Below are 20012 nucleotides of genomic sequence, written 5' to 3'. Positions count from 1 at the left end.
TAGAGCAAAACCTAGATACATAAGGCCATATAGGATGACGCTAAATGAAAGGACCTCTAGGATATAGAAACAAAAGCCATATAATGAGTGATTGTTGTCCTTAATGTACTATGTTATCTCTCATCTCTTTTGCTGTCCCTTGGTTATCTCATATTGTTACAGTATTTCACTTTGTTATCTGATATATTGGATATATGCCTATTTGGTTATTTGAAATTGGATAGGGAAGGGGGGAAAACAAGATGAGGGTGAGGGTAGGGGGGAGGGAAATGGGGACCAAGACATGAGAAAGGGTATCAATGTATGTGAAGTAATGCACCTTCCATCTGGCGAATGTAATGTAACCCTTCTATTAATTACAATAAAAATATATGGAAAAAATTACAAATACTAACAAAATATTTCTAGTCTGCAAACTAAAATAATTAACATGCATTTAATTTGGCTGGTAATTTAAATGAGTAACATCATGACATTTACATCTCAAAAAATAATAATCCAGTGGGGCACGGTGGCGTAAGCCTGTAATCCTAGCTATTCGGGAGGCTGAAATTTTAGGATCAAGGTTCAAAGCCAGCCCAGGCACAAAAGCACCTGAGACTCTTATCTCCAGTTAACTTCTAGAAAATGGGAAGTGCGGCTGGGCTCAAGGGTAGGGCAGTAGTCTTGGGCTGAAGAGCTCAGGGACAGTGTACAGGGCGAATTTAAGGCACATGACCCACAAAAATAAATGATAATGATAATACAGGTTTTAATCATTCAGTCTATTACTGTGTTGAGCTGCAAGATAAATAGAACATTAAATGTGCTTATTTCCATGAGTAAAATTATATGTGAGCATATTCAGTCAAGGATTTATGCAAGTTCTTTAAAAACAATACCCTATTTAAGTGAAAGTTCTTTTATCAATCTACACATTTTTCTCTAAAAAGGTTTCATAATGAAAATAAACTTAAATATTCTTTGGGTCCTCAGTAGTAAATATCAGTATTAGTAATAAGACACCTAAAATAAGTTATTTGTAGTTTATGTTGAAGGAGAGAGTGTTGAACTTATGGTTTGAATGACATCTTCCCTCCCTCACCCCCCTCCCCAGACACACACAAGAAACACAGTAGAAAAAAAAAAAAAACAGAAAAAAATCCATGTCATTTCCTAAGCTTATGATGTTCAACAAACTGTTTTAACTGTAATTGGCTCTCAGTTTGCTAATAAATAGGAGGAAATGGTCTAAGTGATCTCTAATAATTGTATTACATTTTTCAGCTTAGGTTTAAAAATCACATAACTTTGTATTTTAGATATTTAAGCAAGGATTTCCCTGAATGATATAATGACCAATTAGTTTTTATTGGTAAATGTAAAAGCATTTTCACAATGAATAATTTGTTCTTATATTTGACATGTGTTTGTGCATGTATGTGTGAGTTGACTGATACAATTGAGTAGTAAGAAAAATATCAGAAAATAAATATTAATTGATCTACTTTTTAAAAACAGTATTATTATACATTCACCTGGAATATAAATGAATTATAATAGTTTTGTCAATCATATCAAAAGTATGATTTTTGATATTACATGATTTTTATAGTAGATATGATTCCTAGTAAAACTCATACATTCTTTAGAGGAAGAAGTAATTCACTGTAAGAGTTACTTCTTCTCTCTGGAGGTAGAAATAATCTATAGTTCAAAAACATAAATGGTCCAACTGTTTAAAGAGCATGCCCAAAAGTGCTCCAAAGGAGTCCTATCTTTTATGAAATGGCTGGACTTCTCTGAAATAAAATATGGTGTCAGTCTGAGAATAGAGGAGCTGAAGTTTCTTTTAAAGATTCCCAAGCATGCTTCTCAAGAGGCTGAATTTTAAAGTAAGGATGTATTCCTTCTCTACTCTCAGCATGACCTCAGAGCCAGTCAGACTGCTTTAAAGTTTTAACTTTGTTAAAGTGACTTAGAAGTTTAAAATAGTCCAACAGGAGGCCTAGAAGTGGGAGGGAAATTGGAATATTTTCAGGGTTGGCCTAACTTTGAAGCAAAACATGAATGGTATTAACAGGGTAATAAAATCTAATATCAAAGGTTCTATGATCAGTAAAAAAAAATAGATAAACTTAAAAGATTTTGATTATTAGGGCAAGCCATGCATTTCATTAAAAACCTCTCCTATCAAAACCTCTTCCTATTAAATAATCAGCCACAGTAATCTCTCCAATATGACTTGCATACATACGTTGCTGTTGTTCTCCCAAAGGCAAACATATTATTGGTCATTTAAGAAGACACATATATTCTACTGAAATGGCATTAAGAGTGACAGCAAATATACTATCCTCAAATATAATATTCAAATATATTATCAAATATAATAGTCTCAAGATTCTGTGATTTACCATGAATACAGCAATTAACTTCAAATATATGTAGATAAAACAGTATTGATTCTAAGTGAACCACAGTATTATTTTGCACAAATTAGGTATGTTTGGAAACTGCTTTAATGTGGCCTTAAATGTACTTACTTTGTTATTTTTAGCCAGTTGAAATATTTTATGAAGTTTATTAATGTGTAAAAAAAGATAAGAAATTCAATAAAGTGAAACACAATTTTGAATTAATAATATCAAAAAGGCATATATCTAATTAGAATAGACATACACACTTTAGAAAAGACATTTGATTAATAGTTAATTGAATCTATTCATTTGATATTAATGTAGAATAATTTTCCAACACATGCTTTATCATCTGAGCTTTTAATCCCCGGCTATACTTAATAAAGTGAAATACAAATTTATATTTATGACATCTACTTTAATATTTTCATTTTGAATTTGTTAAAGTATGAAATAAAGTTTCTTGTTTTCCTCTTATTTTCCTATAATGAAGTGAAATTACCCTTCTTGTTAACTCTGGATAAAGTTCTATCAATTCTTTATTGTCTTAGTTAACTGACATTGTTAGAGGATGAATTTTGGCTCCCTGGTAAATCTCATAATATTGATTTTCAATATTTTCCTAGCTTCAAAAGTATTAAGAAGTCTTTAAAATTTTACCTCCATCAGATACATCATGTAGCAATCATATAAATACTTGCTTTACTCGTCAGCAAATCCATTAAAAAATCACATAGAACCAGTTATGAAGTTCATAATTTTTTTCAGAGAAAACAACATAAGTTGATACCTCTTACTTCCTTATAGTATTATTATTTATTAGTGTTTGCTGTTATTATCCTCGTATTTACTTACTATTTAGTTACTTAGACTAATTATCATCTATAAAGTCACTTGAAAACTAAATTACCAAATAGTAAATTACAGCCCTTTGAGAAAAGTGCAAGATTGCTTTCCTGTGGTATCACAGAAATGACATCAAATGAATTTAAATAATCTGTGTTATTTATTTAGTATTGATTTTTGATTCAGTACTATTGATCTCACTCTCATGAATGCTATCACTCACTCTTGGAGGAAGATGACCTAACCTACAAATTTCCTCTGTAAGTGATATCAGATCTTTACTGAATGCTGAGAACCTTAGATAGTAAACCTTGATCCTTTGGAGCCATGTTAAACAATGAAAATGCCCAGCAAACAACAACAACAACAACAACAACAAGAAAACTATATGAAACATCAGACTAAGTGGACTTTTGTTTACAGTTCAAGAGCATAATCAAAAATAGGAAGCATAACCACCATTGGCAGACCCAGATGGTACAGTACAATCAGTATCTCAGGATGCACTTCTACAATTTTACATAAGTCCATGATTGACTGAGAAAGAGTAACTAGTGATGGTTGTGTAAAATATAAGTTTTAGCATCAGGCAAACTCATAAACTCGAAGTTCATTCCTAATAAAATTTGGTTCAACTCTAACTGTGAATAGACAAAGTAAAATAAATACTGGTCCATTTATTTGAAAGGGTTTAATATTTTTGTACAATATATTCAAATGCTTGAAAAAGTTGTTTCACAACATTTTTACACTCATATCTATTTTTTCACTGCTTAAATGCCATTAATCACAGAAAAACATGTGCTTTCTCTCCAGTAACATGACCCTGGGAAGAAATACAAATAACTAAAAGAAGCAGCAATGCTCCAAATAAGAATTATTTAAGATATTGTGGAGTAGGAATGAAATCTGTGTTGATGATGGATTGAGTGTGCATGGTGGTTTTTGAGAAAAGTATTTTGCTTAATAATCAGAAAGATTGTGTTTTCAGAAAGTAATGTCTAAAGATGAAATGATTATCTCCTACACAAAGGACTTGATAGATCTCCTCACAACAGTAACTTTTCCAAACCCAGTGTTTTCCTTTTGGATACAATCCACTTTTTCTTTGTATTTGCATCTATATTTGCTGGTCTACATTGCCTCTTAAAATTTTGAAGGCCATAAACAAATGAAAGCAACTATAATTACTAATTAATCCTTTTGTCTTGATTAAGGAAGTTCTTTGTTTTTGACCACAGACTCACCATTTTCTACTCTTATCTATAAAGTAGCAAAAGTCCTGTTTGAAAGATTACAAATACGCATAAGTCTAATGACCTAGAGTACCAATGTTAATTAAGAAGGTCACAATTAATTTCACAATTTCTCACTTTGTGAGAAGTCATTGAGATAGAAGATTCAGTATCTAAAGCAAATACTAGTTAGAAGGAAACATTGGGTATAATAAGGTATGCAACAAGAAAAATACACTTGATAGAAAAATGTATCTATATATATGTACATATATCTATAGATATATGTACGTACATAAATACATACATGCAGATAAATATATGAAAAAGTAATTTTGTAAAAGGCAAACGACTTATACAATCTGATTGTTACTGTGTCTGACTTTGTTAACTGGAATATTGCATATACGTTTATTTATTTGAAATAGGAAAGGAAGTGGGAAAACAAGATGATTGGGGGGGTGGGGAATAGAAATGGGGACAAAAACATGACATGGGGTAACAGTGTGTGAGAAGTAATGCACCTACTACCTGAAGAATGTAACTGTAACATATCTATACATTACCCTGACTATAAAAATACAAAAATAAATAAAAAAGACAGAAAAAGTAATTTTGTTAATAAAGTGTGAAGTTTAATATATATGTATTGTTTAAAATCAATGACAGTGTATTTCCAGTTTTGGTATTTTGTTCTTTATTTGGTTGGTCATGCTTGAACTCTGGTCTTGGGTGCTATCCCTGAGCTCCTATTTTCTGGTAATTAATTGGACATAAGAATGTCATAAACTTTTGTGCCCTGGCTGACTTTGAAATATGATCTGCAGATCTCAGCCTCTTGAATACCTATAATTACAGAAATGAGCCATCAGCACCCAGCTGTTGTTTCCTTTTGTGTGTTTGTGTTTCTGTGATCTAAGACGTCCTTAATATTTTCTTTTTTTCTACCATTTTGTGTTCTTCATTCAATTCTGCCTCAGGATGCCATTTTAGGATTTTCTAAAGAAATATTAAAAAAATCAATGAAAATCTGAAAGTTGGTAATTGCAACCATTTTATACCATTCAAAATACTTAAGCTTCTTCATGCCTCTGAGGTTTAAACTAGTCCTCATCTGTTAAATTGTTAAATTTCATCATCAATTTTTATTGTGTGTATAATACATGATAAGAATTTGGAAAAATAACTGTGTCCTTAGACACACCTTTTCTTTCAATATAAAGATTACAAAGTATGAAATTTTTCAATTTAAAGAATATTAATTCATTTTTTCTTACCTATACATCTTTTTTCATATATTTTTATTGTCATTAATAGAAGTGTTACATAATATTTGCCAGATAGATGGTGTATTAATTCCCATACATTGATACCCTTTCACATGTCCCTCCCCCAGCCCCACCCCTCATCTTGTTTTCCCCCCCCTTCCCTATCCAATTTCAAATAACCAAATATAAATATATCTGATATATCAGGTAACAAGTGAGATACTGTAACAATATGAGATAACCAAGGGACAGCAAAAGAGATGAGAGAAAACATAGTACCTTAGGAACAACAATCATTCATTATATGGCTTATGTTTCTATATCCTAGAGATCCTTTCATTCAGCTTCATACTATATGGCCTATTGCATCAAGGTTTTGCTCTATTGCAAATCTCTGCTAGGAGAGCCCAAGGTTTCTACTGATTATGACAAATGAGGGAAACCATTGAGCCTAAGTTCATTTGAGTCTAGCTTACTTCACTCAATATGATCTTTTCTAAGTCTTTCCATTTCCTAACAAATGGGGCGATGTCATTCTTTCTGACAGCAGCATAGAATTCCATTGTGTACAAATACCACATCTTGTTGATCCACTCATCAACTGAGGGACATCTGGGTTGGTTCCATATCTTTGCTATGGGAAATAGTGCTGCAATGAACATTGGTGTGCTGGTGGATTTAGTATGTCCTTGTTTCTGGATAATTGGGTAAGTGCCAAGTAGTGGAATTGCTGGGTCATAGGGGAGGTCTATGTTTAGTCTTTTGAGGAACTGCCATACCGCTTTCCATAGTCGTTGAAAGAGTTTGCACTCCCACCAACAGTGTAGTAGTGATCCCTCCTGGCCACATCCCCTCCAGCATCTGTTGTTATTAATTTTCTTGATCCTGGCCATTCTAACTGGAGTGAGGTGGAATCTTAGAGTTGTTTTGATTTGCATTTCTTTCATGACCAGAGATGTTGAGCATTTCTTCATGTGTCTATAGGCCATCTTTTGGAGACTAATTTGTGATTGAAGGGATTAATTGGCAATAGTTAAATTCCTTAAAATTGCAACACAGTTGCAAAGCATGACCTATCTACATTCTTTGTTTATTTTTTGATGTTTAGTTTTGAAATGTGTGAATATAATTACCAATAGACATAACTAATAATTTCAAGGTAGATTTCTTATAATTCATTACATCTTTTTCATCCCATTTTATTTAAACAAGAAAACAATAATTATTCTAGTCCTTTTTAACCCATATACTTAAGCTTTTAAAAAAAAGAAAACATATTTAATCAATGATTTGGATAGGTTGTTTCAGAAGTTATTAGGAGCATACAAGCGTGGACTTATTGACAAATTTCAAGTGCATATTATATTGTTAGCCAAGATAATTCACAGAAGATAAGCAGCATTAACATTAGTGTCTAAGAATAATTCACTATTTATTTGCTATTTAAACGGAGCATCTATCTGGATGAAATGATCATATATGTAGTTTTAAAATATATGTCATCTAACATTAAGAAAAATTGTGCTTCATAACTCCAAATCATGTCAGTCATTTTTCCATGTTTCCCGATGTCCTTAGTTTCTTTTATTTTTATTCATTTGAAATGCCTATTTGTAGAGTTTATGACCAATGAAATGTCCACACTGTTTATGACAAGTAGAAGGAAAATACAAACATGTATTTATTTTTTTAATAAAATGTTAGCATATATACAGAAATTATATTCGTATAAAGTCAGTTTAAGCCATTATTTGATTTTTATTATTTCTTTAATTAAGTAAAAAGATTGTCTGAGTAAGATAATGCAATTTCTGAGATGTTTTACATAGATTTATTTCTATATGTTTTTATTAAACAAGAGAATACATAGACCATGTTGAAAAATTATAGGTTAAGGATTCAGAAGGGTTGTAAAACTTAGAAAGCTGTCAGCAATAATAAAAAATAGCATAAGACTAAAATATGGTCTTACAGGGACAAAGCTATTTATGGTCTACCTACAGATCAATGATTGCTAATTAGTTTTGTTGAATTAAATTGCTAGCAATTTTATCATTTTATTAGCTTTTATATTAAATACCCACAAATAAGCTATACTTTCTATGCATTATAGATGCAACACAGAATATATAAATTTCTGTGATTACATGCCAGTAATTATTTTACTTATCATCATTACAATCACAAAAATGCTAATTTAGATTTTTATTAATCTGTGCTCCCCAGGTTTCAGTCAGTATTTTCTATGAAAAACTCATAGGTCATCTCAATACATACATTCTGACTTACTAGAAATGAAATGTATAGCCATTGTCAATATTTCTTTAGCATACATCAAATCACATATGAATGGATTAAAAATGCGTTGTATATTTACAATGGAATGTGTCATTTAGCCTAGGGAAAAAATTTTACAATACGAAAAGAACATTGGAGATATTGTAATAAGTAAAATAAGTTATGTACAGTTTTAAGTATGTAAATTTGTTTATATTAATTAAAATATATCAATCACAATAATTTAATATTGTATGTATAATTTCCACAATAACCACCAAAAAGCTAAGTTGCAAAAGTGGCTGAAATTGTAGAGAACTGCAAACAGAGAGAAAAATGGGATTTGATTTCAAATTTTACTAGAAGCAAAGAAAGCTTTAAAATCTAATAGTAATATAATGTATTAGATCATCATGTATATTGGGGAAGAACTTGTCATAAGGAGATGGAATTTGCTTAATCACATGTTGTTTCTATTTTTCTGAGAAAACTAAAGTCAAATAAACAAGTGATGCGAAGAGAGTAAAATAGCATAGAAAATGTTGAGGTAATGTTTTATGAAGGGGAAAAACTGGAATTTGAACTCACAGACTCAGGAATTTTGGGTTCCTTGCTTAACTAGCCCTCTACCTTTTAAGAAATTACCCCCCCCCTGCTTTTCTGATGATATTTTGGGTATAGACTCTAGTAAATTTTTCTCTCTGGAATGACATCAGCTCTTGATCCACCATATCTGTCTTTTATATAGTTGGGCCCTCTTCCCCACTGAGGTGATAAAGATATAAGATTCAAATATACCTTTAAATGTTTACCAGTCTTTAACATCTGCTAGAAAGGGACAAAATGTGACCTCAGTGGGCTAAATTGGGTAATGTTAAAAGACAATGAGTATAAAATTATATAAAGCGAAGTAAGGCAGACCCAGAGAAAAAGTTGTGCTGGTTTTCCTTCTTATGGTATCTATAATATACCTATAAACCTATAAGTAAACATACTGGGTGGTAGGCAGATGATGACAAATGAATGAACTGAAGTATAATAGACTGTGGAGAGCTCAACTAGTGTAACCTTTTTAGAAAGTCTATGTTGAATTCCAACAAAGTGTCAGGAAACTGTACTAATAAGGCAGCTTGGGGCCAAGGGAAGAGGATTTGACAAATGGAGGGGAGAATGCAGTAAAAAAAAATTCATTGTATATAACACAAAATTAAGAAAAATAAGAGAAGAGGTCCACTAAAGGTGAGTGACACTGATGCATCATATTCATAAAATGTTTTCTTTAAATTACAGAAGTTTTCAATACACATCTTACAAAAGGAAGGAAAGCCAGGAAAAGGGGCAAGTATGAGTAAGAATGTTGGAAGGCGTGAATTTGATCGAGACTCATTATATTAATAAACTCTTTTGTAGCTGGCAACTCCTTTGTATAGCTTTTTAAGATAATACATCATTAAGATAATACATCTTATAGACAAAATTAGACAAATTTTAGTAGTTTTATATATACAACCTTAATAAAAGTCTATGAAAGTCAACAAAATAGTCTCATCTTCAATAGACTAAAAAGTATAAAAAATTTTAAATTCTTAGAAGATATTTATTTTGATCATTTGTGTTCATTTGTTCTATTTACTAAAGTTTATTCTCCTCACATGGCTTGAAAAGTATGCTTACTCTCATTATCCCTCATATAAATGCATACCTTTCAAGGCAGACATTATTTTCTCCAGGGTTCTATAATATGTTCTCACGTTTTGGTCATCTTGCTTGCAATATTCCACACCATCCTCCATTCTTCATAGCTCTGCCAAAATGTCTGCTCTGGAAGCTGTGAGGGAGAATGATTCAATTTCATTCCTTCTTGCCAGTCTTTTCCAAGTTCTTAGCATAATTGAAATAAAAAATACACTTCAGTATATAGAACAAATGATCAAAATAAATATATTTCAGGCATTCTTACTCATCTATTTATTATCAAATTGAAAGCCACAAGAGTGGGAAGCATCGGGATAGAAGAAATTTAAATTTGTTTAGAGAGTGGTAGAACTATCTGTAAAAAAGATAACCTATCTTTTATGGAATAAAGAGAAATTCCGTTTTGCAACATCACTCAGACATCAATTAAGGGGGTAACAATTTATCTTAAAAGCGAAGAAAGTCCTTGAAAGTTATCATAGTAGATAGACCATTTTCTCTTCAAGTAGTACTAAATTTGTAAGTGATAAAGATAAACTATAATTATAAATTTGCAATACAATTATACAAAGGAATAAGTAATTTTAAAATAAATAACTGGGGGCCGGGAGTTTGGCCTAGTGGTTAAAGTGCTTGCCTAGCATGCGCGAAGACCCAGGTTCGATTCCTTGGTACCATAAACATACAAAAAAGCTAGAAGTGGTGCTGAGGCTCAAGTGGTAGAGCTCTAGCCTTGAGAAAGTCCAAGGACAGTGCTCAGTCCCTGAGCTCAAGCACAGGACTGGCAAAAAAAAAATAAATAAATAAATAAATAACTGATAGATTTTTGTGTTAGGTGTTGGTGGGAAAGAGAAAAGGAGAAATATTAAAACTTAAACTGAATTCAAGAAGAGCACAACATTGTTGAAGTGTCTCTTCAACATATATAAAAGATTATACAAGAACCTGGTTAGAATTTGACCATCATTCTTCAGCAGATGTGAATTCAGATTTTGAAAAATCAAGTCTCATTTTTCTTATATCTGGTGATAAAATTTACCCTTGATAAGTTTTTAATTTTTCCTCAACTGTTAAAGAAATGTGTTACAGTATTTAAATACCTCACACTGCCACATCTTCACATTGTTTTAGTTGTGTTGGGTAAATTTCAGTACATTTTTCATGACTATGAAGTATAAGTGAACCAGTCATCTATATAGTATTGGCAGTTTCAAGCTTTCTCAAATATCACCATTACCTAGCTAATATTATTCAACTTTATTAAATTTATTATTTATTGATTTATTGTTTAGTGTTTGCCAATCCTGAATCTTGAACTCAGGGTCTTCACGTTGTCCTTGAGCTTTCTCAAAATTGCACTCTACCACTTGAGCTATAGCACCATTTCCAGCTTTTTCTGTGGATGTGGTACCAAGGAATCAAACCCAGAGATTTGTGCATGATAGGCAGGCACTTTACCACTATGCCATACTATCAGCCCCTCATCTTTATAGTTTTTATTTTTCAACTTTTTTTATTATTCATATATGTAAATGCTTTATGAGAGAATAATATTGGACTGCGTTCTTTATAGTACTTAAAAATGTTTTTAGCAGGCAGAGAGCTTCTGTATGGCAAAGAACATAGCTAGCAAGTTAAATGGAAAGCCTACAGAGTGGGAGAAGCTTTTAACTTGTCATACAACACACACGGGCCTCATATTTTAAATACACCTACAGCTCAGAAAAAAAAGAATCTCTCAAAAACAAATCCTCAAAGAAATAACCATCCCATTAAAAGGTAGGCTGAAGACGTTAAAGAAAGACTTCTCTGAAGAGGAAATAAGAATGGCCCACAGACACATGAAGAAATTCTTGACATCTCTGGCATACAAGAAATGCATATCAAAAGAACTCTAAGATTCCACCTCACTCCAGTTAGAATGGCCATAATCAAGAAATGCAATAACAGATTCTGGCAGGGATGTGGCCAGGAGAGATCACTACTACACTGTTGGTGGGAGTGTAAACTCATTCAACCACTCTGGAAAGCAGTATGGAGATTCCTTGAAAGAGTAAACATAGAATTCTCCTATGACCCAGAAATTCCATTCCTTGACATTTAATCAAATGTTCAGAAACAAGACCATACTATAGCTACCAACATAACCACATCCATTGCAGCATTCTTCATCATACCTAAGATATAGAACCAACCCAGAAGCCCCTCAGTAGATGAATGATCAAGAAGATGTGGTACTTAAACACAATGGAATTCTCTGCTGCCATAAGAAAGAATGACATCGCTTCCTTTGTAAAGAAATGGAAACACTTGGGAAAAAAAAAACACATTAAGTGAAGTAAGCCAGACCCAAAAGAACATAGGTTCCATAATTTCCCTCATTTGTAATAATTAGTAAACTTCTAGGATTCCCCTAGAGAGGATCACATAGCACAAAAGCTATGTACATATGGTCATATAAGATGCTACTAAACAAAATGAATTCTAGGATATGGAAACAAGAGGTTTGTGATTTTTGTTCTTAATGTATTATTTGCAGTTATTTCTTTTCTCTTTTTTGCCTTATAGTTAATCTCATGTAATTAATGTACTTAGTTACCTGGTATATTGTATATCTGTTTATGCATTTATTTGAAATAGGGAAAGGTAAGGGAAAAATAAGATGATTGAGAATGGGGAGAAGAAAAGTAGGACAAAAACATGAGAAGGGGTATCAAGGTTAGAGAATTAATGCAGCAACTACCTGACAAATGTAACTTTAAACCCTGTATACATTACCCTGACAATAAAATGCAATAAAAAATTTAAAAAATGTTTTTAGTAGTAGAAGAGATGTAGTGTTCTACTTAGCAACTCTCTTCTATATGAACCCTTTGTTGCTTAGCAGCAAACTGACAATAAGAGGCTGTCTTGAATCACTGTAACACCAGCATTCCTCAAGTAGAGAAATTTGCTTCTAACCAGCTCCAGCTGCCTTGATCATTATACTATGAGACTTGAATAGGATAGCAAACCAATGTAACTGCTTTCTTTCAGCTGGATGTTTCAGAAAATTGTCTTATACATTTTTCTTTATTTTCCTGCAGCCACAAGCAAGGTTTTGAATTTAAAAACTATAATGTCCCTTAAATACATCACATTTTATTGATCAGAGATCTCATTATGACTGGGTATACGGGGTTGATCCATGGATAGGGTAAGGTTAGAATTTGGAATTAGCATGAAGATTAGGGTTTGTGTCTTCTTTGCATTTGGATTTAGTATATAGGTTAGGGTTATATTTAGAATTATACCTTAACCCTGTAGGAACACAGCATTAAAAAGATGGTAAGAACTAGTCAAAGGTAAAAGTTAAGGTTACAATTAGGTATTCATATTAGTGTTAGGCTTATGGTTAGGTTAGAATTGAGATTAGTATTTGGGAATGAATTAGCCTGAGGTTTAGATTTAAGATTAAATTTATGTCTAGTGTCAGGGTCAGGGTTGATCAGGGGTCTCTACTTTTGTTACCATTAGAACTAGGTTTAGGATTTTTTAGGATGCTTGAGTATAGTGTTATAATTAAATATTATGGTTAGGAATACATTTACATTAGGTTTGGAGTTAAGTTTTTGGACTGGATTAGCATTAAGTATGTGTTTCCAGTTATGCCCATAATTAAAATTAGTTTTAAGATTTTATATATAAGACTACAGTTTATCAGGTTGAAAGTTAAGATTAGGTTCAGATTTTAGATTAGGGATGGAATTCGGTTTAAAGTGAATTTAGGTTATGATTAAAATTGGGAGTAAAATTAGAATCGAGATTAGGGTTAGTATTGGGAATAGAGTTAATGTTGCTCAGATTATAGTAAGAGATATAATTAGGCATAAACTGCAGGATTAAGGATTAAGTTAGTTTTCAGATTAATTTTAGTTTGCTTTAGTATTAGGCTTCAAATCAGGGTTAGAAGCAATGTTACATTTGATTAGAATTAACGTCACAAAGTTTTTGGATGATTCAGAGATAATTGCTAAGGTTGAAATTTGACAGTGAATTTGTGTTGGTTAGATTTAAGTCAGGTTTTAGTTTAGGTAACATGCATGGGTTAAGGTTAAATTTAGGCATTAGTGCTAGTGGTAGAACTAGACATCAGACTTCTATTTTGAAATAGTGTTGTATTATGTTTAAGAGAAATGTGGGATCGAGAGTGAACAAATTTAACAGTGATACTAGGCACTATTTTGATAATGAACAATACAACTTGTTCAGGGTTGGGGAGGTAAAACTGGGAGAAAACAAGGGAAGAGGTAACACTGTTCAAAAAAAAACAGTACTCATTATCTGATTTACATAACTGTAGTTCCTCTCTATATCAACTTTAAAATAGCAATTTAAAAAATAGATGTAAATAGAATCTGGGCCAGAAGTTTGACCTAGTGAGAGAGTGCTTGCCTAGAATGCACAAAGTCGTGGGTTTGATTCCTCGGTCCTGAATACCCAGAAACAAGCTGGAAGTGATGCTGTGGCTCAAGTGGTAAGTGTGCTAGCCATGAAAAAAAAAAAACCCAAGGATAGGGCTCAGGCTCTGAGACCATGTCTCAGGACTGGCAAAGAATAAAAAAAGGCTATTTGGCTTACAGATTAGGAAATGTTGAGTTTGGGGGATTAGGTGTGACAGTACAGAGATTATATTTGAACAGAGATAAGGGTGTTCCATAAGGGTGTTTCGAATAGAAATAGGTGTAGGGATTAATGTTATCATTAGGGTTACTTTAGTTTTGTGGTTAGGTTTAGGTGAAGATTAGGAGAAAGTTTAGAATTATAGTTTGGGTTAAACTTGATTAGGTATTAATATTTAACAGTTAACAGTGAAATTAGGCATTAGATTTTAGTAAGGGTTAGTTTTAATTAGATTTAAGGCTAGAGTTATAGTGCAGAGTAGTGTTTGAGATAGACTTAGTAGTATAAGTAAAGTAAAGCTGTAATGTTGCCATTAGAAACAGGGTTAGAGTACATTAGTGGTATGATTATGGTTAGAATTTCACAATATATTGTACACTTTCAATATCAAATGAAAAATTTCTTAAATTCTTTTTTGCTTATAATTTATTCTACATAAATCAGTTTAATAGATTTTAAAATATGTTGAATTGTTAACATCAACTTGAAAATATTGATGAATTTTTCATAATTTTATTAATTAAGGAATTATGAGATCATTAGATCTGATTAATCTGGGTAAATGTATCTCTTAAAACATTTAAAAAACATTTAAAATAGAAAGTAAATAAAAATATGTTACATTGAGAGTAATTTTATCAGAAAATTATTTATTGTAGAAACATTCCTAAGACATATTTTTAAGTTTCCATTTACTTGTGAATTCTTAAAATAAGTAAAATTTTCTATTACTCATTATTCTACTTATATATGAGAACAGCAATCAAATGTGGCATTCTTAAACCCAATTGTCAAGGCTTATTCATGAGAGGTCTTAAGAGGATGAAGATGTGGCATCTGCATATGTCATTTGGTTGGAAAGAATTGGGAAAATTCTTTACTTAAAATATCTATCTCATTGCTTTTCTCCATGCCTGAACATTTTATCTTTAGAAATCTCTCTTGGGTTTTAACTTGCATTTTCAGTGAATACTTTGAAATATGACTCTTTTGCCTTTTACAAATGCTCATTGAAAGCTTGTTTGGAGACTTAAGGTAGGGATTGCCTCTCAGACCTCTGTAGAACAGTTTTCTCATGGCACATAAGCCCTTGCTTTTGTGAAAACTTTGATATCTCAAAATTAAAGATCATGTTTTCTCTAGTGAGGTCAACCATGCTTTTCAACAGGGGATTGTAGAGCAGAATTGAAACTTGGGAGAGTAAGACAAAGTACACAACAAAAAATATTGTAATATCAAATATAATATCCGACTTAACATGTCATTAAGAGAAAAACCAAGGAACAGAGAGATTGCAATTTGTTCAGAGAAATAAAGTTGCAGAACAGAAATTGCATCCAAATTTCCAGGCACCAATCTATCATGTTCTACTCTATTATAATTGCCTCTCCCAAATTGGAGTTTGTGTCTAATTATTCTCTGATCTGATCTTGTTTTTGTTTTCTATTTTCTATTTGTGATCATTATTTTGTTGTCTTGGTAGTAATACAATTAATTTTCTTCAATAGCTTTTCATTCAATGAAATAGTTGACTTTGTTTTGGAAACCAACCACAGATTGATTTCCTTATTTATTGTCTAGAATATTTTTGATAGTAATATTGCAATTGAAACTAAACCAACTTGTGACTTCAAAAAGCTTATAATGGATAGTGTCAAAATATGCAAATAAAATGGTATTATTCCTTTCAGCTTTAATGAAAGAAAGAAAGAAAGAAAGAATGAAAAAAGAAAGATATGGATTATGGCTATGAAGACTTTGCTTGGATTAGATGGTCTCATTTTGTACTGACTGTACTGGCTGTACTGAAATTATTACAATATTTGCCACATTTAACTTCCTCAAAATAAGTTTTCTGCCAGGCTCAGTGATCATGCCTATAATCTTAGGTACTCTTAGGATGAGATCTGAGGATCTCTGTTCAAATCCAGCCCCAGCACTAAAAATCTGTGAGACTCTTATCTCCAATTAATCACCAGAAAACCAAACACGGAGCTGTGATTCAAGAGGTAAGGCGGTAGTCTTGAGCTGAATATCTCTCTGTCCAGGCCCAGAGTTCTGCCCCCACGACCAACAAAATAATGAAATAGTAATAATAGTTTTGCTTTGTTGCCACAACATGGATGTATTATAGTGTATTGTCTAGGTAGGACTTTTGTAAGTTTTAATATTAGTTGTAGAAAGTAATATGTTGTGCATATATGAGAAATTTATCTTTCTTTGTTTGCCAATCCTGGGGCTTGAACACAGGGTCTGGGCACTGTCCTTGAACAATTTTGCTCAAGGTTGGTGTTCTATCACTTGAGCCACAGCATTACTTAAAGCTTTTTACTATGTATGTGATATAGAGTACTTGAACTGGGGTCTTTGTGCATGCTAAGCAAGCACTCTACCACTAGGCCAAACTTCTACCATTTTTTAAAATGTAATCATGAAATGGAATAATCAAACTTCTCTTCTTCTTTTATGTGTTTACCTATTTCTGTGCTGCTGATTGGCATGTGCTCAAATCTGTCTTCTTAAGCAGGTTGCCTAACTTTTCCTCTCTGGCAGAACTCTGTGCTTTGTTTTTCATTTATTTTTTATTGTAATTAATAGAAGGGTTACATTATATTCGCCAGATAGAAGGTGCATTAATTCACATACATTGATACCCTTTCTCATGTCTTGGTCCCCATTTCCCTCCTCCCCACCCCACCCTCATCTTGTTTTCCCCCCTTTCCTATCCAATTTCAAATAACCAAATATGCACATATCCAATGTATCAGATAACAAAGTGATATACTCTAACAATATGAGTTAACCAAGGGACAGCAAAAGAGATGAGAGATAACATAGTACAATAAGGACAACAATCACTCATTATATGGCTTTTGTTTCTATATCCTAGAGGTCCTTTCATTTAGCGTCATACTGTATGGCCTTATGTATCTAGGTTTTGCTCTATTGCAAATCTCTGCTAGGAGAGCCCAAGGTTTCTACTGATTATGACAAATGAGGGAAACCATTGATCCTATGTTCCTTTGGGTCTGGCTTACTTCACTTAATATGATTTTTTCTAAGTCTTTCCATTTCCTAACAATTGGGTTGATGTCATTCTTTCTGATAGCATCATAGAATTCCATTGTGTACAAATACCACATCTTGTTGATTCACTCATCAACTGATGGACATCTGGGTCGGTTCCATATCTTTGCTATGGGAAATAGTGCTGCAATGAACATCGCTGTGCTAGTGGACTTAGTATGTCCTTGTTTCTGGATAATTGGGTAAATGTCAAGTAGTGGAATTGCTGGGTCATAGGGGAGCTCTATGTTTAGTCTTTTGAGGAACTGCCATACTGCTTTCCATAGTGGTTGAACGCATTCCCTCTAAAATCAGGAACGAAACAAGGATGCCCACTCTCTCCACTCTGCTTTAACATAGTATTAGAATTCCTATCCAGTGCAATAAGGCAAGAAGCAAGCATAAAGGGGATCCAAATAGGGAAAGATGAAGTAAAACTTTCCCTCTTTGCAGATGACATACATGATTCTGTATTTAAAGAATCCTATAGACTCTACTTCCAAGCTCCTTTAGCTGATTCAAAACTTTGGAAGGGTAGCAGGGTATAAAATTAACCCTCAAAATCAACTGTCTTCCTCTATGCCAACAGTGAGAGGAAAGAGGCAACAATCAAGAAAGCAACTCCTTTTGCAATAGCTTCAAAGAAACTAAAGTACCTAGGAATTATCTTAACTAAGAATGTAAAGGACCTTTTTGATGAAAACTTTAAAACCCTGTAAAAGGAAATTAAAGCAGAACTGAGGAAATAGAAAAACCTCCCATGCTCCTTGATTAGAAGAATCAACATCGTGAAAATTGCAGTTTTGCCAAGGGCTATCTACAAATTCAATGCAATACCCATCAATATCCCAATGTCACTCTTCAAAGAAATAGAAAAGGCAATCCAAAATTTCATATGGAATAATAAAAGACCCCTATAGCAAAATCACTCTGTATGCTTTTATGGCTCACTAGGTGTGACTTTTTGGCCATGAACTTTTCACTAGAATACGAAAACTGGTTTCTTGGCAAAACCTCAGTAAAACCACTGCTGAGCCTCCACCATCTTTCATGGTCTCCTCTTCTTAAATGACAAAGTCCTAAAACTTTGTGAAACAAAAATACCCCCTTTTTCCTGCTTCTTTTAGACCATGCGATAAGGAATTTACTGAAAATCCTAGAGTAGATTTCAGCCTTTTGGTAACAACTCCCCCTATTGTCCTACAGTTTACTTGGCATAGTTTCACATTTGTTAAATGATTTTAGTATTTTAATTTCAATTTTGTGTAACCTGTGAGGTCCATGAAGACAGTATACATCTGTTCTGTTCATGTCTCTGGTTTGTTTACAAAATTCTCAACAACAACATAAAAACCAGTGAAATTATTCAGTAATGATTTTTTTGTTCATGATAGGCTAATGCAAACCTTAGTAAATTTTTCTAAAGGTTTTGTAATGCAGATACATTAGAATCAAGAAAATACAGGGTTATGTGATGCTTCTATCCTCCTAACAACTTAGCATTTGAAGAGATCAACAGTGTACAATTAAGTTAGACCAACTACCTTTAATTCAGAATTAATGGAAAATCAGCCTTTTAAATTTTCCTTAAATTGTTATAAAAAGCAATTCATCATGATAAAAAGAAAAAAATCTCTTTTATACACACAGATTAGAATAAAATAGCAACTCAATTACTTTTCAATAAAGCTTTCAATTCCTTGTCATTTTTGGAATAAGTTATATTGCCTTTCAGCAGCTAAAACTACGAAAAGCAAAGTAACCTTTCAAAAAATAAAAGAGAAATGTCATCTTTATTGCCAATAGGGCAACAAAACATTAGTTATATGCAAGATATGAGGACAAAGGTGTACTGTCAGTAAATAACTGTCAGTAAATAACTGTTCCACCAGTATGGTGGAATTCCTCCATTCCTTTCATTTTCCATATCCAAAGCTGTTAGTTAAGAGAAGTGTATTTTTTTTTCTTTTTGATGTTTTCATTAACCATTCTCTCCTTAAACAAAACATTTCCATGATTGCTCAGTTCTCTCCTGCTCTGGTCACAACTCCTCCCTGGAGCAAGCACACACTTGCTATTTGCATTCAAATGTGATTCAAGACACTGGTTTCAAGCCCCATATCTAATGTTTTACTTTCTAGCTTATCATCTATTGTAAGCAAATCTTTCTGATAAATTAAGTGATTCAGAGATTAATTATATTACCAGTTGCAGTTTCATTTTAAAAATAGATATGAGGGTAGGGAACTTAAAATCTTCGAATCTTGTATTTGATTTTGGTTCCTGGTATATTGTTATGTGCATTTATTTCTTTATTTGAATTAGAAAAGGAAAGGAGAACAATAAGATGAAGTGACAAAGGACAAAGAGCATCTAATGTAGCAGCAATATTTACAAGACAAGATGTTGGAAATGAACTTTATGACTAGGGAGATGTCGGGGAGGAGAATTTGGAGAAAAATATGGGAAGGGGTAACAATGCTCAAGGAATAATGTGCTTATTTCCTTACAAATGTAACTGTGACTCCTATATACATCACCTTCACAGTAAAATAAAAATAATG

The sequence above is a fragment of the Megascapheus bottae genome, chromosome 11 (assembly GCF_031878675.1).
Source record: "Megascapheus bottae isolate mThoBot1 chromosome 11, mThoBot2.hap1, whole genome shotgun sequence".
Classification (NCBI taxonomy): Eukaryota; Metazoa; Chordata; class Mammalia; order Rodentia; family Geomyidae; genus Megascapheus; species Megascapheus bottae.
This window is presented reverse-complemented; position numbering follows the sequence as displayed.